Genomic DNA, 22,796 nt, shown 5'->3' with positions numbered 1-22,796 from the left:
AATACTGTGGAAGTATCAAAACATCAGCCCACAGAGAAAAAACATAGTTTGTCAATAGAAACTAAGCCTTAAAACGAGCTGTGAGGATTTATGTAACTTTGTGATGTCACAACAATGCACCCAGCTATGGCCCAAACCCCGCCCACTCAGACCCACCATCCAACCTTGCAGGATTTGCTTTCTCTGAGTATTTATCAGAGTAGTGAGTAGTTACAGTACATCTTTATTTGAAAAAAGGAAGCCAATCAGAAGAGAGGAGGTCAAAATCCTCCTCTCCTCTGATTGGCTCCCTGCCTTCTCCCAGAGAGAAGCCTGAGAGAGGACAGGATGGTTTTTGTGTTTTAGACTCATGAATATAAGACAGCATGCTTATATTTCACTCACCCATAATTTGCTAAGGCCAGACACTAAAAAAATGATGATAAAATGATAACAGTGTTACACACAAAATATAACAGATTACAGTGGGTAATCTGGTCCAGACAGGGTTGCTGGATAAAGCATTTATGAGCTGCATTAGTTTGATTACTTTAAAACGCCACAGTTTACAGGCTCAGTCAGTAATCAGATTCCCCCCCTTATAACGCTCTCCAAAAGGGAATCTGACATCTACTGTATTTTCACTTACAAATCAGAGACATAACACTCAACACACAACACAACAGCTTCAACAAAACTAAGCAGTGTTCAGGAGGTGATCGGTGTGGTAAACACTGACCATATGCTTGACCTATAATGTAGGCAGAGAAAGCAGCAATGAATGGCTTTCTTATTACTCTTAGCTAGATGTACCTATTGTAGTACTGTACCACCAGGGTACATTTGATAATGTGATTCAGGCTCACTACTAATAATAACAGCGGTGATTGTGCTACTTAGAATAACATTAGCAGGAAAGAAACAGCAGGGTGTAGTAGCTCGGCAGAAGCAGCAATGACAGGCTACAATAGAATATTAAGGCAGCATTTTTATTTAAGTCATAAAATTGGTAGTTTAGACTAACTTGAACAAAAGCAAAGTAAAGTAGCAAGTCTTTTGGTTAGCGCAACAGAAAAAAAAAGAAAAAATAGCAGTTATCATGAGCTTGAACCTGGGGAGGAAACTACTGTCATTAGAAAACAGCAGTTGAGCTGTAGCAGTCTCATACTAGAATGAAACACATGCTAATTTGTGCTGGCATGGTCTCTGCTTGGTGCATTTATCCATTAACTTCATACAGAGCCGCCCAAATTTAATTAGCTATTGTAATCATACATGATCTATGGCTTTACAAGGTTTTATAGGAAGCAGCTAGTCTAACTGGAGGCTTTCAGAAAAATCACCGCATATTGATTGATTCCAATCCACATTCAACCTCTGACTTTGCAACTATTAATCAGGGATTATGCAAATATATAAATATATATTTATACAAAAAGCGCATGCATAAAAACATATAGCTCTTATTATTGAAGTGAGACGCAGCTCCCCACAGCTCTAATCTCCCTTTCTTCCATTCTCCTTTTGTTTTTTGTCGGTCTTGCGCGTGTGTGTGTGTGTGTGTGTGTGTGTTTTTCTCTCCCCTCTCTTCCTCCCCTTCTCCTTTTTTTGCCGTGTTCTGCTGGGGACTTGTGAATGGCAGCCAATGGGAGGGTTGAGTTCCCTCAGCCTCTCAGCCTCCCTGACATCCACAGCGAGAAGTGATGCAGCGCGACTGAGACGCGCAGTTGAGGTGGAACACAACGGGCAACAAAAAAATCTGCAGTGAACGGATACACTTGGCTCCGGCGTGCGCCTTTTCCACACCACCGTCCCCCTCCGAGGAAAACATTTCCACCCAGAATTAAACTTCATTATCAGGTGAGCGGGGCTTTTTTTTTTTTTTTTTTTTTTTGCTTACAACTTCTGAGGAAACGGGCTCGTTTGTGTGGCACATTTCGCCCGTTACTTCTATCTGCGGTTATCATGATTTCAGTCCGAGCCGGGTTATCCAGGGCTGCTCACTCACACACACTATAGTGACTGATGCGAAACAGTTGTGTCGCTTTGAAACGGGCTTGTGTATATTCTGCCGAAGCCAAATAAAATCTATATCTGCTGTGGACTAATTAGTGGAATAACTTCGGGCTTTGAATTGTGAATGAGTTTGAATCGGAACTTATTTGAATGCGCATTCGCTTGGTTCTGCTCTCAGCGAGGACCGGTCGATAGTTAACTTTTGTATTTTCCTTATGTCTCTGTGCGTAATTCGCTTTCGCTTTTGTCCGAACGTAACGTCCTCCTTTACCCCCCCTCTCCCCCTACCCCCCTCCTCCACACACATACACGCGCGCGCGAGCACGCACGCACACCTCTCCTCCGGTACAAGGGGTCCTGCACGATGCAGTAGATGCGTTTGGTAGTGATGCGAGCACGGCTTGGCATGGCTTGGTATGACATGGCACAGCATCCAGGCTTTGAACGCACCTTCTCTAGCCTCTTTGATTTTTTTTTCTCACGTTTGAAACTTCAGGCCTTTCTAATGCTTGCTTGAATCTGTCAGTGAAGCTGCCCCCTATACCCCCCTTCCTCCCCCCCTGCCCCTCCTCCTCCTCCTCCTCCTCCCCCTCCACCGATGGTCTTGCTGCAGCTAGTGGCGAATCCGCGGGATGCGAATCGATGCAGGTGGGACAGCGTGCTCTGATAAAGGCGGATGACTGTCTATCTGTGGTTGCCTGCAGTTGCACAGTGATGCTCTCCTGCCTCCTCTCTCTTTCTTCTTTTCGGGGGGTGGGGGGGGTGGGGGGATTACACACCTTGAGTTGACTCAAGTTTTCTAAAACAACATGTCCTCCAGCGTTATTGACAACAAGATGATATCAGTGATGTGCCTGTGAATATTTAATGGACCTGCTGAATAATGCAGATGGGCCTATAAAAGAATTAACTCGGCTTCTTTGTTCAAAAGTTGCAGGTATTGACAGAACACAGAGAGATTAAAGCAGGTCGGAGGTGTGGAGTCCTAACAGGCGCACTGTGCAATCACGAAAATTGAATTTAGTGCTTTGGAAAGTTTTACTGTCCTTCCTGTTGCCTGCAGATTGCTCCATGTTAGTTAGTCTGCTGGCTCAGTGTAAGCCTGAGGTAATATGCCTGAAGGCGGCCAAGAAGTTGTTTGGGGGAGTTGTCAAACTACCCGGGGAATATTCCGCAATAATCACTTCTGTGCATACACTTTTTAGATTACAAACAACTTGTGCTCATGAAGGGGAGATTGGGCAACGATGGAGGTTCTGGAAAAAAAGAAAAAGAAAAAAAAGAAGCGCTGCATTTTAAAAGATTAGTTCAGTTTAACTTCACTGCTTGTCTTTCTTTTTTCTTTTTGTCCAACTGGATCAACTCCCAGCTTTTTTTTTTTTTTTTTCAATGGCAGGGAGCAGCGTGGTGAAACAAGATCATCTGAACCAGAACAGGTTTTGTGGTCCAGGTTGTTCATACGCTGGTTTGAAGTTCAGAGATGAAAGGGACAGGGTAGAATCTGTGACTGATCAAAGTCGTACAGAAAACACGGCAGGTACTGAATATTTAACGGCTCTGCAAATAGAGTTCCTGTGTGTGTGCGTGCCTGTGTGTGTGTGTGTGCATGCACGTGCGGAGGGAACATACAGTACAAAGTGTATATGTGTTTGTGATCTGAGGTGAACGAGTGCTTTGTATGAAGATGTTAAAAGTAATGTTGCAGAACTGATATGACAGGCAGGGGAGTATAGACGCATCACAGCCATCTGCATTTTTTTTTTTTTTTTGAACCAGGGCTCAGATTACAATAGACAGTCCCTCACATTTCATCTGGCTCTTCCCCCCCCAAATATCTTCACTACTCTGTTGGCCGTGCACAGCAGCTTAAGGGGATATTCCAAAAAAGCTCCAGTCTCAATCCGCTGGCCGGCCGGCTCCAGCCTGTCCCCGTGAGTGGTGACGTCACGGCAGTGGTGGGTTTACCCGACGGCCAGACGATGATGACCGGTGACCCGAGCTGATTACATTATTTGTGCTCCAGATGGGCAGCATCATTTTCTGATGTGTCCTGCTCATAATATTGAATGTTTCAAGTCTTCTGCGACGCCGGCATCTGGAGCTCATAAAAAAACCACGTCCCAGTGGCTGCTGTGTGTGCTGACACATACACCCCCATGATCAACCCCCCCATCCATCCCTCCATCCCTCCATCCCTATGGGAACATCCACAGCCTTCTTCCCTGTGTGCGTGCGTGTGTGTTTGGATACTTGGGGACATTTGTTGAGCTTGCGTGCGCAGCGAGTGGCTCTAATATGTGTGTGCAAATGTGTGTGTGTGTGTGTGTGTGTGTGTGCTTTGCCTACAAATGTTTGAAGTTAGTGGCAGAGAGCACCCCTGGGCACCGTAGTTCAGTAGATGCACCTTGATTGTTTGAGTGCATTAGTCACGGTCTGTATGATGTGATAATAAATCATGACGTTGTTTGTACTGCGAGTGCTCCGGGATTCCTCCGAAGATTTTCTTGTGCCAAATATTTATCTGGAGATGCTAGTTGCAGTGCCAGCCAACTGGGTTGTCTTTTTCTTTTCTTTTCTTTTCTTTTCTTCTTCTATTTCCAGAATTGTGCCCCCTGCTGTACAGGACCAGCTTGTTTCAGCCACTTCAAGAAGAGTGGCAGACTTGACCCCCATCCCTCCCTCCCTCCTTCTCTCCCTCCAATGCTCTTATACTGTGACGTTTTCTTTCATTTCTAGAGGCTTCTTGTGACCACTTGAGCAAATTTCCTGCAGGCAAAATGGCAACTTCATAGCCGCTCCTTTCCTAATGAGACAGATTCCCTTCAGAGACGTCTATTTACAGAGCAGTGAGAACTGTAAATGCACAGAGATGAAAATAAAACAAGGCGAGAGATGTATCCTCTCGCAGAAGGAAGGAAGGAACTGCCACGTCTGTTAAATCCACTTATTGGCGGTGGGCCGCGGTCACCTTCCTCTATGAAGGTCGACCCGAGTTGCAGATTGAATTTTTCTATGACTAAGAAAGACGTCGGAATTAGAGTTAAGCCACGGGAAAGGCTGCTTCTCGACAGGTTTCAGCAAAAGGGATTTGAGAGCTGGACGGTGGCCATGAGAGTGGAGCGTCACCGTGGAGTCTGGACCCACCCACCCACTCCTCCTCACCCCCCACCAACAACAAAAAAAAGGCCTATTTTGCTCTCTGTGTGCTGAGGAGATAAATACACATGGATCAGACAATTTACACCTCACTTAACAATGGGTAATTATCTCTCCCTGCTTTGTGCAGGAGAACACCAATTACACAGAAATATACTCATAAATCTATTTTCAAAGGGGTTAGACAGAGAGATGGTGTGCATGCATGCTGTGGTGTACAGTATGTACAGTACAGTATGCTGGATGGAGCTGATACTGTAGTATACAGCGTGTGGCTTAAGAGCTGGCGATAAGAGAAGAGTCCGGCTTTATACAGTGTGGCACACAAGGACGGATGTGACTATGAAATAACTTAGATTCATGTCTTTAGGGTGGGAAACAGAGTAAATTGCTGCCAATGTTGAATAATGCAGTCTGCCAACAGCTTTTTTCTCCCTCTTCCCCCTCAAACTGTGGCTTGGCTCCACAGCTTTTCTAATTATGAAGTGGCTGAGAGATAGCTTCACAACTCCGATACTGTAGTGTGGCGGTGAGCGGCGGAAGCTGGCCGAATAGCAATCTAACTGAATTACCAACAAAGCCTGACAGACTTGTGGAGTTTAGCGAACATATTTACGAAAGTAACATCCCCCCCACCCCCCAACCACCACCATCTACCTATTCAGTCAGACGCACGGGCTAACACACATCTAAGAAGCGGGCGCACGTAAAAAACATACACAGTCACACACACAGAAGCACAAATGCAAGTAAACAAACACAGTACAAAGAGGGAAGGTGTACAGTTCTCCGCACGCTTCTCAGCACAATTTAACAAGATATATTAGTCACCCAGGAGGCAGCAGAAAGCCAGGCATCCACAGTGTGCAGCAGACTGCAGTCTGACAGTGGGAGATAGTGATTTACAACAAAGCCCTGTAGACCATGGCACAATTTCAGAGTTGCGGAAATGACACTGGTAAAGCAGGGGCATGAAAGTCTATCCACCAGCCACGTCTCATTTCTTACACCATTTGCCCCGGGAAGGGGGAAGGTGAAGAAGGAGGGGGCAGATGACAAATCCAGTATTGTGGCTACCAACACAAAGCCCAGTTGTGCCCAGGAGTTCAATTCTGTTCTGGTGCCGTCTAAAATCTGAGCAGAAAGTAAGCAAGCAAGGAAGGAAGGAAGGAAGGAAGGAAGCCATGTTCAAGGACGCACAACAGTCCCTCTTGCTTAAATTTGAGGTGAAATCGATTTCTTGACCCCACGAGCGTGCCGTTAGGCTTTGGATTGGATTTGGAATTAAATCTCAACATCCAATATGTGGGCGGGGGGAGAAACAATAATCATCTAATAGTGGAAATCACAGATCTAGATCACTATCAAAATCTAATCAAGTGTTCCTTGGCTCCAGGCTGATCGCTCCACTGAATTTCATGGAAATTCCTTTATGAGCTTATGGGACATAAAGGTGACAATACAACTTCCTTGGCTGGCGCTGTTAAAAAATAATACTCATTGATTAACAGCGGGACCAGCATGGGTTGAATTTGTTTTCACCTTCAGCCTCTCTGTGTGTGTGTGTGTGTATGTGTGTGTCATGAGGGCAAAACGTGTCCCTGGATCCACCTACTGCAGCATGAACCAGCACAGAGGATTCAGTGGAGAAGTTTGGCAGGTGTTTATCTCTTAGAGATTTTGTCACAGTGACAGTGTCACATCCTGTAAGATACAGTCACTAAACTTTACAGGTGTGTAGCTGAGCTTGAGATGAAGGCTGAGTTTGAAGATGGGTGTGACTTCGACTACTTGCACCCCTGTGCTAAGTAGTCATGTAATACTGTAATACTAAGCACTGCAATAAAAATAACCTTTTAGTGATTCCATCACAAGATGGTGTCTTGTTTCCATTGAAAAAACTTTAAGATATTGTATTTAACTAGTAAAACTAATTCCATTTTGTGATAAAAATCATAATGATAGGAAATACATGTATGGAAAATCAGTTTTTTAGTTCCAGTGGCAATTCTGTTGAGTTTTGGGGCGAAAGGTAGATTATTTTAATTCCTCTAATCAGGTACTCTACTTTGTCCTACAATAAAGAAGATCAAATCCCACTAATGTCTCCTATGATGCGTGTGCTCCAGCTCTGCCTTGAGGTGGCTGGTGCAGGAGGAAGAGAGTGAGCGAGTGAGTGCAGCAGACAGATCATGTCCGCAGGTCCTGCCTTTCCCCCCCCTCTAGTTGGATTCCTGTCTGTGCAAAGCCCAGAGGCTTAACTCCGGCTGCAGTAAGTGGACTGAGGAACGCTAAACACTGTCTGGGGGAAGGCTGCAGAACATGACAGCCAGTTAATAAGAGTATGGAAGATGAGCAAGTGCATGAAGGAGTGGAGGAGGTGGGTGGGTGGAGGGGTTGAGGGGAGGCGAGGGGGCAAAACATTGTCTGTCTGACTTTTGAGACTTTTGTTGAAGCACAGGGTAGACGAGAGAAGGATTGGTTGAATAAGGAGCGGGGGGTTCGAGGGGGGGGTGGTGTAATATTGACTGTCGGATGACGAGAGGGTAATAGGAGATCAGAGAGTCCAGCCACAGGACAAGGAGCATTAGCGCCTGACTGGAGTACAATGAAGACAGAAGGCAGCGAAGGGAAAGGGGTCTGGTGGTGGATAAAAGAAGGCCGGCTCTGAGAGAGCGTTCCGCTTGTTCCAAGTAGAGAGAGGTATGGCGAGAGAAGGCGATAATGATGCTTACTTTACTCCTGCAAGGCAGCCGCAGCGAGAGCTGTCAGCTTCAGGCAACACTGGCTGGTGGGACGCTGTTGGGATGCCACTTGGTATGTTAACCCCCCAGACACCGCTGACAGTATGTGATAGATTGCGTTTGTGTAATTACGTGTGTGTTGTTTTTTTTTTCTTTCCAGTTTTCGCGAGTCACGGTGACAGTGAAGGTGTTTGTGGGCCCTTTGTTGCGTGCATGCGCATATATCGAGGTGTGTCTTTGTGTGACTTCTAGCGTGTCAGTTTTTCTTGGCAGCAGTGAAAGCAGAGTGATGTGATTTTCCCCCTCTAACAGCCTCCAGGAGTAATGACCCAGGTTATTGCGGATGACGTGTAACACCTCAACCCAGCGGGCAGTGGCGCTACAAAAACCTGTCCTTATAGGTTAAGGCTTCAGGGAGGCTGTTATCCTGGTGGCAGCACCTTGTGCACAATTCCTCTGTCTCCCAAACCTGTCACCTGCAGATGGGCCCCTCCTTCTGCGGATAATGGTCTCCTGTCTATGTTGTGAATGATATCTGGACTCCATTGTGCGTCTTTTTCCTCTACTGCGCTATTGTCCTGCAGAATGCCTTTGTGAGTTTTTCTTTTCATTTTTTCCCCCTTCGTAGAGGTACAATGTGCAAGCCGTATTCCGAGGTGCTGTAAATGAACAGGCAAACACATCAGCAAAGGTCCTGTTTACTTTCTATCCCCGGAGTGAAAAAGAGAGGTTTCTGCTATTGTTCTGCTACCTCTCAAAACATTAGGACGGTTCATTGTGAATGGGGTTGGATAGAAAGACCTCCACACAAACTGCCTGACAAATCAAAGCGCCCGTACCATTCAGGAACCATATATTCCTCCGGGACAGACACAATAGCAGCTTTCTGCAGCAACATGGGACATGCAGCAATAACAGTGCTCCACTGTATCAGGCTGAATAATACCCAGGGCGTCTTCTCAGGCAGAGGGGGAAACCCGTCCCCCTTTTAGAAAAGGTCATTCTTGGAGACCCCCTCACAGCTGAACACTCTTCTTGGACATGAATAACTGACAACGGATGTGTCCAGGTCTCAAAAGGCCTCCAATTACTGTTTGACGCCGCTGTCCGTCATAGACAAATGGGGCAGGACCTGCCAGAGGACCTTCAAGTCGCTAAAAGGAAGCTGCCTTCAGAACACACAAACCTGTGCTGGAGGAGCTGCAAGTGCTCTGCAATAATTGAGTTTGATCTAATGAAGGCGATGCCAAACTTGGGTTATTGTTTGCCCGAGGACAATGCAAGAGAGTCGAATTCGTTGTTGGGGGAAAATTGCCAGGGGAATTTCTTTGAAATGGAAAAATTGCATTAAACATTCCATTTGTATTAATTATATTGTGCCTCTCATTAACACTGGCGCTCTTAGCAGCTGCAGCAATGCTGCTGGTGGTATTAGGCTTAAAGCATCACTCCAAGCAATAATATTAAAGGCAACCATCCATGCCTGAGGCAACTCTGAAACCGCCTCTGATGTCACCGTGCGAATGAATATAGCTTTATTCTGAAGCATTGTGTCTAGACCTTTGGTCCTGCGAGACATCAGTCACTCAAGTTACTCACCACCAGATTCAATTAATCATAGCCTTAATTCAATCCGATGGTCGGGGCTCCCAGCTGTAAGCCTCTAAGTGGGTTTTAAGAGAGCTGGAGTCTGCTGGTCCTCCATGCAGGAGCTGAAGGGGCTGCTGTCTAGCAGGGATTTAGTGACACTCCAGGGGTCAAAGGTTAGACTCACAGAGGCAGGTGAAGTGGTTGCTTGGGTTTGGTGTGTACACTGGAGCGAAGGTGCAAAACACAAATATACAAAAGCACACTCTCGTGCTATTGAGCAAATCTGGAAAAAAATGAAGAAAAAAAAAACAGTGCACCTGTACATTCAGCTTCCCACTCATCAGCTTCCCACACAAACACAAGGAAGCAGCAGGGTGTGTGTGTGTGTGTGTGTGTGTGCCTGTGTGGACACACACGCAGAATACAATGTCAGAACTCGACCTACAGTAGCAGAAGCAGACACTTGTGAAATGCAGTGTGGATCTCCTCAGTCTCATAAATAATGGACGTTGGTGAAGCATCTGTCAACTTTTCTGTCAACCCTGTTCCAGATGGGAGTCAGACAGGCCAGGCCGGAGCAGCGTGTTACATACACATAACAAACCTTCATCCAGTGTGTCTCATGCACCCGCCGCCCTGTTTACATCAGCACACTGACACCCCGCGCTCACCTACACGCCTCAACCTATCTGCTGATTTATTAGGTCCTGCTCCCGCCTATCCTCCACCGCTTTCTTCTTGGACTTGCTCACCACATATACACACACACACACTAGGCATACGCACACAAACAAAATTCAATCATTGCGGGAAAAAGAGCAAACTTGCTCCGAAGACCTCCCCTTCGTTCAATAAACAGAAAGTACAAAAAAAAAAAAGATACAGTTTGGTCTCTATCTAAATACACACATTTCCCCCCCAAAAGCTGTCTGAGTAAACGCATCAGTGGCACCTCCTCGCTCGGTGGTGGGGAGGTGGTAAACACACACCTCCTCCAGTGCCCTACATGTTTGTTGACTTAAATATGGCACAGCTCACTTAACATTAAACACTCGCTGTGTGTTCCTTCTCCCAGTCGCAGCCTCGGAGCTTTGCGCTCACTAAGTCATACTTCCTTGGCATCTGGCTCGGGGAAATCTGGGTGTGTTGTCCACGGGCACGGGGCCAGGAAGAGGGAACAGCGAGAAAAAAGAAAAAAAAAAAAAAAAAAGCAAAAACGAGCTAGCTCAGGGTTCGTGCACCCGGAACAAGTTTTCGGTTTTCCACTCGGGTCTCCTGTCTTGCTTCAACTTCCTCCCCTCCGGCAGCCGGGGTGTCAGGATGAGTGGGTCGGGTGCTGGCGGGTGGCGGTTACTGTACGGTTGCTTTATGGACTAAAGCACTGTCTTCCCGGCCTTGTCGTAATAGAGGATTCAGCTCATAAAGCAGCATCATGATTTGCAATAAGCAGAGTTAGGGGAGAGTAATGAAGGTGTAAATCAACTGAGCCATTCTTTTTTTTTTCCTTTCCTCCTTCTTTTAATCTGACGTTGGCAGTCTCTCTCTCTCCTCTCTGTTGTGTCCCCCACCTCCTCTGCTTCTCACCCCCCCTCTCTCTCTTCTTCTCTCCCTTTGCAGTAATGGAAAGCCTGGCACTCTGTAATAAAGCAGAGTGAGCAGCAGTATTAGTAAACAGTCTCCACAATCATTCAGCCAAGTCCAACTCCTTTATTTTGTGTCTGTGTGCAAAGTATTTCATGCCCCCCATACGGTGGTAGGCTTGTGGGCGTGGGGGGCTAATGAATGAGGATGGAATGAGGAGTATTTAATTCCAAGTCTGGGAGAAGGAGAGGCAGGGCCTATTTGTGGAGCCTCCTCATAAGAACGCCTTTGTTTTCATTTTTTCACAGAGGTTCTGAACAAAAAGCCTCCTTTTTTTCTTTTTTTCTTCAATAGCGTTGGGAATGTAGATGCAAATGTGCTGGCATTGCAAAGAGCAATAAGGACCACACAGCCATCAGCGGGGCACTGCGGCTCGCCTCTCCTCAAACTGGACTCCCCTTATATAAAGATGTCATCAGATTTTTTTTTTTTTTTTTTTTTGAAATGGAGTAGTAAGTCGAGTTGGAAGCAGTCATCAAAAGAGTGGGTCCAATACTTCTGAGTTAAAATGCCTGGCTGGGAATCATGTTAAAATTTCCATTCCTCGCTCCAAATCGATCGTATGGGTCCCTGCTCTCCAATATCCATGGTCACCTTTGCTATAAAGTAGGGTATTACTTCTATAATGCAGCGGGCTTTCATTCTGTGACCAGTGAGGAGAGGAAGGAAAAGAAATGTATCTGGTGACCTCAAACACAAAGAAATGATGGCTGAGGATAATGAAAGAAAGTGGCCTGAATTTTTAAGGTGCTCTTGTGTGTATATAATATATATATACGCACACACACACACATTCATATATATATATATATATATGGTTTGCCAGTTCATGAGCATGAGCAGCAAGATTAGTTGCTTGAAGTCCACCCATGACATTGGGTTGAATTATTTTCCTCGTCTGCCTGTTTAACTCCAGGTAGCCTCCGTGGACACGTTAATGCAGTATTGATTGTTTATCTGTAATAACACCGTGGCTGTTGCCTTGCGCCGGTGACAACAGGGGAGGGAGGTGTAAGGGGGGGGTAGGGAAACAGGAGAGGGTTCGGGGGATAGAGGGGGAGGGTGCCGCGGGTGGTAAGGTGGTGATAGATAACACACTATACCCTCTTTTGACTGGTGGCTGGCGATTGTGAATCTGGGGGTAAAACGAGGTGGCTGAACATATCCTATCTGGCAATAGTCCAGGTGTGAAATGGGAAATAGAAACTGGGGTGCAAAAGTCGGTGCAATGTGGCCGCGGCTCGATAAGGCTGTCTCCTGTCTCCGAATAATTCAATCTCCTGCTCTGACCATTCTGGTAACTTCCACGATGCCAGTGCCTGCGTCCCACCCACTCCATGCCCCTGGGCCCGGAGCCCATATGGCCGGCTACAGTGTCTCTCCCTGACCTATGGCCGGGGCCTGTTGTTGAGCCAACCCTCCCGAGGAGCTTGGTAATTACAAATAAGCTGGAAGTCGCACCAGCCACGAGAAAAAGGTGAGTGTGATTAAAGATGTGTGTACAGCAGAGTTCAAGGGGGTGCTCCACCGGCATGCCAGCATATTGAATCGTGTGTCTCCGCAGGGCCGTGGAATCAAATGCTAACCTGGATCAATCAGGCTTCTTTGTTCATTAGAGTCGTCCATTCCCAGGAGTGGCAATAAAAAAATAAATAAAAAAAACACCCATCACAGCGCTCATTTCAGTGATGAGGCAGCCGTCCCTCAGGGATAACTAGCCGAGGTAAATAAACATGAGTCACAGTTAAGGTCAGAGGAGATCATGGCCGTCTGTTGTTCATCTCAGAGGACATTCGAATCCCTTTTGACGTGACTGGATTGAGAACGGTGCAGAAAAGACTCGTATTCAAAGAGGAGCTGAAAAGACTGCAAATACATACCTTTAATTAATTTCACAAACAAAAAATGCACATCCATACGTGGCATTCTGAACGCAGATGCCATCTTGATGAAAGCTGCGGAGCTTACTCTTGAATGGTATTCATGCAATTCATATTATTTCCATTTGTTTTTTATCCCAAGGCCAGGCTGATACCCTGGCAGAAGTCCTGCCTGTGACAAATGGCTTTCTTAACACTTCAGTGCCTCAGTGGCTTTAGTCTGGTGCAGTTTTAGTTTTTTTTTTTTTTTTGTTCCAATTTAAGAACAGTCAAAAGCAAGTATCAGTGCCCCTCTCTAGCTTCTGAGTGTGTGAAGCCTCCACTATTAATAATGTAAAAACAGGTGCTCCTAACTGTCTGTGTTATTTTATGGTGGGCTTCGGGGAAAGGTCATTACTCTTAGTTGAAGGTGGGGTGGGGGCACGTTTTCTCCGCGCAGTCTTTTTATTGGGACCATATTTTAGGTATGTGATGTCTTTGTTTTAGCTCCATGTATTATTTAGTGTTGTGTGACAATTGTGTTTGTAGCTGTCTCACCGCTGACCCGCTGTTACAGTCGATATACGCCTCAATGGAAATGTGCTTCCACGTCGTTCCCTCTCATGTAATTGTCACAACGGGGAGGCTGAGACAAACGTGGGAACACAACTCCCTCGCTGATTTTCAATTCTCCGTGCAAGTTTGACCTTTGTGGAGTCCAATCAGCGCTTCTACTTCCAGAGACGCACTATTCATTGAATGGCAAAGACTGCAGCATGATCTAATATCCTGGTCGGGCAATAATATTAGGAGGCAAACAACATTATTGATATAGAAACAACAAGCCTTTAATTAACAGATTTATAGCGAGTATTATTCCTACTTTGATCCAGCTCTGGCCTTTTCGCTTCAGACTTTGCAAAACCCGATGTACGGAAAAAACAGGCTCTTGCGCTTGACTGCACATGGCACACACAAACACTTGGGTAGCAAACACTGATTTGCATAGAGACGGAGGCTCCCATAACCACCAGTGTATTACCACAAAGGCCACAGTGGGGAAAGCAGGAAGCCGGCAGACCTCTTCCATTGAGCCTCCTCCGTCCTCCCATCCCTCCCCCCGCTGTCATTGTCAGTCCCCTCAGAAGAGAGCCGTGTTAGACCACACGGCCGCTGGTGACAAAACATGTGCTCTGGTGAACACACAGGAAAGCAAACAACCGAGGATGTCTCATCTGCTAAACGTGTCACAGGATGAATGCCAGTAAGCTATTATTTCTTTGCTCTTTATTTGCGAGGACGTCTTGTGCCCATTTGTTCTGCCATCGAGCAAGGATGACCACATCTGTTTGCCACCGGGGCACTGGGCGTTATTAATCTGCGAGAGGACATTTAGCGAAATCAAACCTCGATTTATTAGCCCCTAGTGCAGGGCTGGAGAACTGGCAAGGGGAGATAATGACTTTAAGCTCCCATTTAGTCAATTAATTCTGAGAAGTGGAATCAGAAACTGCTCGCTAAAAAGTGAGGGACTCTGTTGTTTATGATGGCACAGTTCAATACCATATTTCAGGGCTGTAAGTCATTATTTGGCACTAGAGCTGGAACAAAACTGTGCCACCCCGATACACTAAGAGAATCAGAAGTGACTTTGGAGAGGAGGGACGCTTTAAAATAATATGCTGAGAGGGTCCTCTTCAGCTGCCTGTTTTGCTCGATTGCAAACACTGCCATAAACACTGGCGCAGGTTCACAGGAGCCCATCTTTGTTTTTGTCAAAGTGACAACAGGGAGAAAGAAAAAGGGAGTGAGCTGGAGGAGAGAGAGAGAGAGAGAGCGGTGCGTGGAGAGCTGGCAACCCGCAATTTAGTCCAGACTGCGGAGACATAAAAATCAAGTGCACTAGAGGAAGGGTTACTTCAGGAGCCCTCTGTGGGTTCTAAACTGGGCCACTCCGGCGACGTCTGCGAGAGCCTCGGACTGAGTGATGCGAGCTCGGCTGAATGATGGCACTGTGGAAATAAGCAGAAAACAGGGAAAATAGGGGGCTCTCATTGACTTGGCCCAGATTGTATGATTTATATGGGTTATTTGGTATGCATTTGGGCAGCGAGGCAAGGTAATGTGTTTGCAGTGAGCTCTGGAGCGGTGCACTGGGATGAATGCCGTGGGCACACCCCTGCCTTTGACAGGCACAGTATGAGCTAATTTGTTTGGATTACTGTCATTCAGTCAAAGGCACGGTGTCACCTCTGTCACGTATGATCAGGGGAACTGATTAACTACATAAGTCAGTAATTTGAGGTTTTCATATCAAAGACTTTGTGTATCTTTTGTGGAGGAAAAAAAGCTGCTGCCTGAAGGTTTTTTTTTTTTTCTTTCCCATATTTCCTCAGGCATGCTACAAGTTTGTGGATAAATATCCAATAAGCATTTTTAACTCCAACGATATCGGAGAGAGTGACTTGAAATGTTGGTAACATATCTGGAAGTGAAACTTAATGTGCTATTTAGAAGCAGAAAGAGGGTTTAGAGAACCGTTAACTAAATCTTGGTGCTATTCCAGTGTTGTAGGTTGAATCCTAATTTGGACTGGAGGACTCGGCGTGTTTTGCACTACAGTGCTGACATTCACTCAGGAATTTTGGTTCAGCTTTGCATTCCAATTTGACCGGGGATTTTCAGCTGTTTATTCGCCCGCATTTTATGATGATGATTTTTGCCCTCCTCAATCTGTAGACATGTTTTATTTTCCTTTGTGGTAATATCCCCCATCTGTCTGAAATCTCCTTTTAGTGATCAATTTCCTCGCCTTAATCTGTGAGGCGTGTGCGTCGCAACGTAATATTGGAGTGGGGTGAAGTTATTTTCAAGACAATGCGGCAGTGTGTCTAGACTGTGTTTCTCAGCTAAACAAAAGATCAATATTATATTGACAGGCTTCTGAGGGAATTTTTTTTTTCCCTTCTCTGTTTGGTCGCATCTGTGTCCATTTTGCTGCAAGGACAAGGGACACGCCGGGCTTGTTTTTACTCAGTTTGTGAACCACTAACCCACATGGGCAATAAGACAAATGGAGAGTCCCAGATTCGGTGGCGAGCGCACGGTTCCCCAATTTACACCTGGGATTTGGCTGTAAATTTCTCCAGCGAGCAGCATGACGTGTATTGTGAATGACATCTACTCTGAGTCTGAGTCCTCTGAACAAACTCAGTCTGAGATGAGGTGAGGAGGAGGAGGAGGAGGAGGAGGAGGAGGAGGAGGAGGAGGAGGAGGATGAGGAGGAAGGTGGTTCAGGTGGGAGGAAACGAGGAGGCCAAAGAGAGCAGAGATGGTGAAACAACTTACTGCTGACACCTCCATGCATTAGCAGCCTTTAAGGGCCTCCTCTGTGGATTGTAACATGACCACGTTACCTGTGGCACCAGTGCCATACCCTCACCCCCCTCCCCCCTCCCTCTCTCCCTCACCCCCTCTCCTCTCCCTTTGCTTGCCCCCTGGCTGACATTCTCCTCTCTCACTTTTAATTGCACCCCTGGGGCTCTTTCTGGGTTGCTGTGGAAGTCTTCGGCTCAACGGGCGCGATAGGGTGCTTTGCCGTGTCGCTCATACCCCTCGTTAGGAAAAAATAAAAAAATAAAATGAATAGAAGAAAAAAACACAGGAAGAGAAGGTGGGAGAGGCAGAGGAAGGTAAGAAGGAGAGAAGAGGAGTAGGTCTTGCTCTAAGAGGTCACTCACAAGTCTAGATTTACCTGAAATGCCACCCAGGCCTATTGTCTTTAATAGCACATGTGCAGTGGAAAGGCTATTAGCTGGCCAGATCCAATATGTATTGACAAATGCATTTGTGTGACTCTCTGTGTCCCTGTCTCTATCCTCACAGCCCTGTGTTCGATAAAGCCAATAGATACATTTAATATCTAATTGTTCTGATTAAAAATGTTATCCAAGGCAATTCTTTGAGTGTGGAATCACAGGGCATTCGAAACAAATTGGCAGCAGACACATTAATCTTGCTTACCCCAACATCCAACACAATGCACAAGTCTTATTGCTCGATGGCAACTCCACACAATCTGTGACAGGCAATTTAAAGCAATTTACTTTTTTTCATTTTTTCATCAAGCATTTTTTTTTTCTAAATGCAATTAAATGGCACATGATATGAAGCGTAGACGGGGCAGGCGAGAGAGCGAGACAAAGAAGAGAGTGAGTGCGTGAAGGGAGGGAGAAAATAAAGGCAGCCCCGTGCTTGTTGTAAACACTGCCTCTTAACTGGGAGAATATAATTATGGTGTCATGTTCTATTACACACCTTCATTATGACGATGGTGCTCCCTGAGAAGGCGAACAGGGAAAGACGAGACCTGTGGCTCTTTAAAAAAAAAAAATTACCTACAGCGACGAGTGTTCCTGGAAGATGGCTGCGAACAAGAACACTCTTTCTCTGTCATGGTTACCGTCTCGCTCCACTTTGGCTTTCTTTAGAGGGAGATTTGGACTTGTTTCTGCTTGAATTCACTTGTTTCTGAAGGTTTTAAAGGTCCCATATTGTTTAATGTGATTTCCTTGTCTTATTTGATTATTAAGCAGGTCTAGGCTGTATATTTATTCTGTGAAAGTGTTGCACTGCTCAGTCCATAGAGAAGTGGACACAGCCTGTATTCAGAAACTGAGCCTCAAAATGAGTTATCAGAATTTATGTATCTTTGATTGAAATCAATCCTTGTTTCTTTGTTCCAGTTTAGTCTTTCCCAACATTGTAGCATTTCATTTCTGAATTTTTCCCTAAATCTGCTACATTTTTTTCTGTATCACTCAAAAAACAGTCAGCCAATCAGGAAAGAGGCTCAGTCTCCTCTCTTCTGATTGGCTGACTGACCTGTTGTTTCTCGAGACCCAGAGAGAAGCCTGAGAGAGGAGATGTAAAACTACACAGATATGGGTTTTCACATAAAATAAAACATAGGGAATGTGTAAAATGTGGCCTTAGACGGCTTCATATTGTCACAGTGATATTGTCACAAAGTGCAATGGGTCAGAGAGCTGTATTTAGAAGTAAATCTGAAAGAGAGTGCATCTGAAATGTTGAGAATAATCAGTAATAAACCTGCCCACAGAAACAGAAAGTACAGGAGGTCAAAGATGAATCGACTCCAGGCTGTGAAGAGGGGTGGACATTTGCAACAGATATTTGAGTAATAATACTGCTCTGGTTTGTTTTCTTTTCCAAATCACGGAGGCTATACTGGGTTTAGTGTGGCATGTACAACTTCTCTCACTGTCTGGACTGTTTGTGCTTCTTGATCTCTTCTTCCCAGCGTTGCCATATTTTCATCATCATTAACCCAAGTAATTAACTTGGTGCCAACAGAAATGAAGGCCAGTGTCATGACTAAAACCCAAGCTGAAAGAAACCGGGCCTTTAACTCCCTTCAAGTCTGCTGCCATCTTTTTTTTCTTTTGTACTTCACTCTCGTACAGTACAAATGTAAAGAGGCAGGCATTTTGTCATAGCCACCGGGCTACATGTGGCACCATAGCATTCTTAACCGGCCGTGACACTTTTTGACGTGGCAAAATAAAGCTTTAGCTGACTTACTCCTGGTCGTGGTCCCTTGTCAAGAGAATTATCAGGGCAGGGAGCGGTACAATATGGCTTCCAGGGTATGACAAATGTGGTCAAGGGGCGAACGCTCCTTAGGGACGGCGGAGCCCTCCATACAGTGAAAGCATTAGCTTTCTACGGTGACATTATGAAGAAATCCATTGAAAAGGCCGGCTTCCCAGTGCTGGGGGACTCGAGGTAGAAAGCTTCATGAGTCCACCCAAGAGACTGACTGGTATTTCCAACCACGCTGAAGCCTAGAGCAAATCAATAGCTCAAAGTCCCACATGCTCCTCACCAGCGTCAATTAAGTAAATTCATAAAGTCGAGTGTGCTGGGAGTTGAAGGGAGGGAAATAAAAAGGGAAATACTGGAGAGAGAGAGAAGGGGGGGAAAAAATCATCCAGTCATCTTGCAAATTTGGATAGGAAACAGAGCTTCTGTCGAGAGAGTTGCAGCTTAGAGGAAGTAGAGTGTTGGTCTGAGAGACTATTTCTCTGCGGGTGTTATTAAGAAGCCTGACAGTCCATCTCACTTTCACCTGCCTCCATCAGCACACGCACTGTTGACCCGGGAGTCCCCCTCCCCCGCATCCCCGCATCCCCACATCCCCACATCCCCACATCCCCACCCCTTCTCTGTGCTGAGCCAGGCAGAGGACACATGCAAAGTGACTGGCTTTCAGCGAAAAAAAAAAAAAAGCCCAGCGATAATGCATATCAGCTCAGGCCTATGCAAGCAAAGTAGGCAGCGACAAGGGTGGGGGGATGGGGATGGGACGTTGGAGGCAAAGAAGGGGGGAGGGCAACGGAGGGGTGGGGTGGGGTGGTGCTATAAACTGCAACGCACGGGGGAAAAGAGAACGAGGGGACCTAACCCCTCGGCTTCATCCGCCTGCAATTTGCCTCATAAGGGGAAAGCAGGGCATGCCTTGGCTGCCACTGGAAGACAGGTAGCGTAATGGATGGGCCAGTCTCCCAGCCTGACTGCTGACACTGCTCTGACAGGACGTTCCTACCTCTCCTTCACTCCCCCTCTCAATCTCTCTCTCTTTTCCCTACCCCCTGTTTGCCCCCGAGTGTCCTCACGCTAACTACATCTGATATCGAAAAACTTTTTTTTAAAGCAAGTGTCTCGGCGGCGTGCTGGAAAAGGAAACAAACACACCTCGCCGTCACATCCAGAGGGTGTAAACAAACACCGGGGCTGGAATTTGTTTAAAGAAGTTTGCGAAAAAGACAATTTGACGTCACCGTGTTTGCTCAGAAAGTCATCCAACACTTGGCAATGCGCTATACACACACACAAACCTGCTGTCTGCTGGTCCTCCAGCAGCACATACACTCCTTCACTATGTTTCTTGACACAAATACAGGCAGCCTGAACTGCTCAGCTGGCTGCTTTTTATTTTGAAAAGGCCCAAGATCATCTCCATTCAACTTGTATCCATTGGCGAATTGATTATAGCTTTTAGTTTGTGCTTGAGAATTAATCGACGGTGGTTTTGTTTATATGACAGTCTCTATTTTCAGCCTCCTGGATACCGAGGGGCTGTGATGAGCGCTGTTACACCGCGGCATTGTTGATAAAAGAATAGTTCGCTGTCGACAAGCGTCTCTACATGACGTTGGAGTCTGTGCCCTTGGCGCACTCTTGGATGGGTTTGTCGGAGGGAAAGTAAACAAGGTAGTCAAACTGTCTTTATGAGCCAGTGGAACAGACAGAGGCAAATAGCTGAAAACACGCTGACTATCAAACTCTCCATTATGTTTTGAACTGAATCCGTCTTTTTACCGCGAGTGGCTTGACAGACGGGCACAGGAGTGAAATGTGCAGCTACTGTATTTTTTTGTTTTATCGAGCCAACAAAGACACCCAGTCGACATCAAAACCTCCACCGCCACAAAAGTTGCTACAAAGCCAGCAGTCCCAGTCGATGGCGGTGAGACATGTGTTTGTGTAAAGCTCAGCGGTTGTTCTGTGACACCGCTTGATGGTGTTTTCTTTATTTCTGTTGGATCAAGATTTTCAGATACTAAACTTAGCGCCGGTATCTAAGAGAAAGTTGGTGCGTATTGTGACAGCTTCCACTGCCGCCTGCCGCTCCCCCTCAGCCGCCACCTTTCCCTCTTCTCTCGCTCCATTTCCCTCCTCGCTCCCCTTCAGCCTGTCTGGCTCCACTTCTGCATGCAGGTCAGGATACTTAATTCATGTCCGGAGACATCGTTTCTTCATTCCCCAACGCGGTGTGTGAGGGAAGCCGACCAGACCTGCCATACATCGTCTCTGGACTGCTCTCCCTCTGTCCTCCCATCGCTGCCCCCAGCCCCCCCCCCCCCCCCTTTTTCCCCACGTCTTCTGAGAACGTGCGATACGGAGGAACGTTGCAGACGCTCCCCCAGCGGGCCCTCTGATAACCCTCCCACCAAAACCCCAGCCGAGGAACACTGGCAGCCTGGATATCGCCCAGCCTGCGAGGAATAATGAGAACAAAAGCAGAATACATGGCCTTCTTTCTCTTTTCTGCCTACCCCCCTCCTCCTCCTCCTCCTCCTCCTCCTCCTCCTCCTCCTCCACCACCTCCGTCCCACGTTGTTCCTCTTGTTCCGCTTCCTTCTCACATTTGCCAGCGCTTTCTTGCTCTGGCCTTCGGAGGACGGTGGACAGAAGACAGCGCAGAAAGGGAAGGGGCGGGAGAAAACGATTGAGAGTCGGAGAGCAGAGATATTCCACTGCCAACATCAGGGCCCTTCTCTGTGGTTTGCAAACAGTCATTTTGTTCAGTATCTTTACACTGATCTTAAGGTAATAAACTGGGGTTGACATTGCCCAGGGTCTCCATTGGCATTCTGCTGGGTCTGATAACAAAGTGTTCCGAAACAGATTGTTTAAAAAGATAGAACAGGCAGCTCCACATAGAGCCGTGCACTCTATTAGATGTTGATTCAGGGGCTTAATGGAGATAAAATAGCTCTACATGTGCTGTACAAGATGTAAGCCTATACATTGATGTGTAAAAAATTCTAATCTGATATTTATCAGGTTAGGCAGCACTCAGCCTGCCCATCAATCAGATGACTGACATTCAACATACAGCATGCGTGTGCACATGAATGTATATCAGGGCTTGTGTGGATGGGGATATGTGTGTGAACTGGGAAATCAATCACGCACACAGAGCTGTGGTACAGATTTCAACTCCTCTGTCCACAGTCACAGTTTTGACCATTTTGTTTGGCCTGAAGTTGATTAATCAAAATCCTCTTCCTTCAGTGTTCCCATGTTAATGAACAGATTTCTTGGAGATGGATTTGTAAGAGGACAAGGCAGCAATTAAAGGTTATGTTTGTTTTTTTATTGGATTGAACTCTTTGGTTTGGGAGAGAATCTCAAGGTGATGTGTGTTATGTTTTATTATTATATATTTTTAATGGCTTGTTTTCCATTAGTCCTGAAATGAGAAAATCTTTATTTAAAACGACATAGAAGAGAGAGAGAAGCAAAAAAAACAAATTCCACACGTGTGAAACTGAATCCAAGTGAAGTTTGGTACATTCATTTGATAAGTGACTTGGTTAACAAAATCATTGACTAATTATTTCAGCGCTTTATTTGAACTCAGTTTGGGGCCAAAACATTTGATGGAACTAAGAAATGAAAAACATAAGAAACCCGAACTGAAAACAAGACCGAATCTTAGGAAACAAAGACAAAATGGTCCGTAAATAAAAAGAGGAAACAAGAAATCTGAAGGCTGCAAGCATGCGGGTGCTTTTTTGTTTTTAATTATGTGCATTTAGTCTTGGATTTTTGCAACATTTCAATGTGGGGAAGGCTTTGTAAAGTGAACTGCCTTGTTAATGACATGCCTGTTGATTAAGATATTTGATGGATCAAACTAAACTGAGTTATTAGTCCCATAGTTATAAGGCCACTTCATTGCAATATCAGAAACTGCCTGTGTGTACAGGAGTGAATTGTAATTGGAGTTAACTTGTGTTAAGTTGACAGTCTTGCAATTTTGTCCCATGTTTTTTAGTTTATTCATGTACTATATATAATATCCATTCTTTGTGTATAATGCTGTTTCATTTGATCTATTTTAAATGTCAGACCTTGTGACTCTAAATCAAATTAACATGATTCTTAAACTCCATCGTTTTTTTTTAGAAGCATCTGCAGGCGAGTGTGTGTGTGTGTG

At 45.8% G+C, this 22,796-nt stretch overlaps 1 protein-coding gene across 1 annotated transcript in view; it reads left to right on the top strand.

The window, feature by feature from the left end:
- Positions 1-1,632: 1,632 nt before the first annotated feature.
- The window catches only part of LOC311003353 (cadherin-10-like), a 62,304-nt gene continuing 41,140 nt past the window's right edge, over positions 1,633-22,796 (top strand). Inside the window, exon 1 of the mRNA XM_083995089.1 lies at positions 1,633-1,839. The gene's annotated coding sequence lies outside the window, so the exon portion shown is untranslated. The remainder of the gene's footprint in view (positions 1,840-22,796) is intronic.

This window comes from Trachurus trachurus (assembly GCF_905171665.1).
Source record: "Trachurus trachurus genome assembly, chromosome: 20".
Lineage (NCBI taxonomy): Eukaryota > Metazoa > Chordata > Actinopteri > Carangiformes > Carangidae > Trachurus > Trachurus trachurus.
Note: the sequence above shows the minus strand (reverse complement) of the source record. Positions and strands in the feature narration are given on the sequence as shown.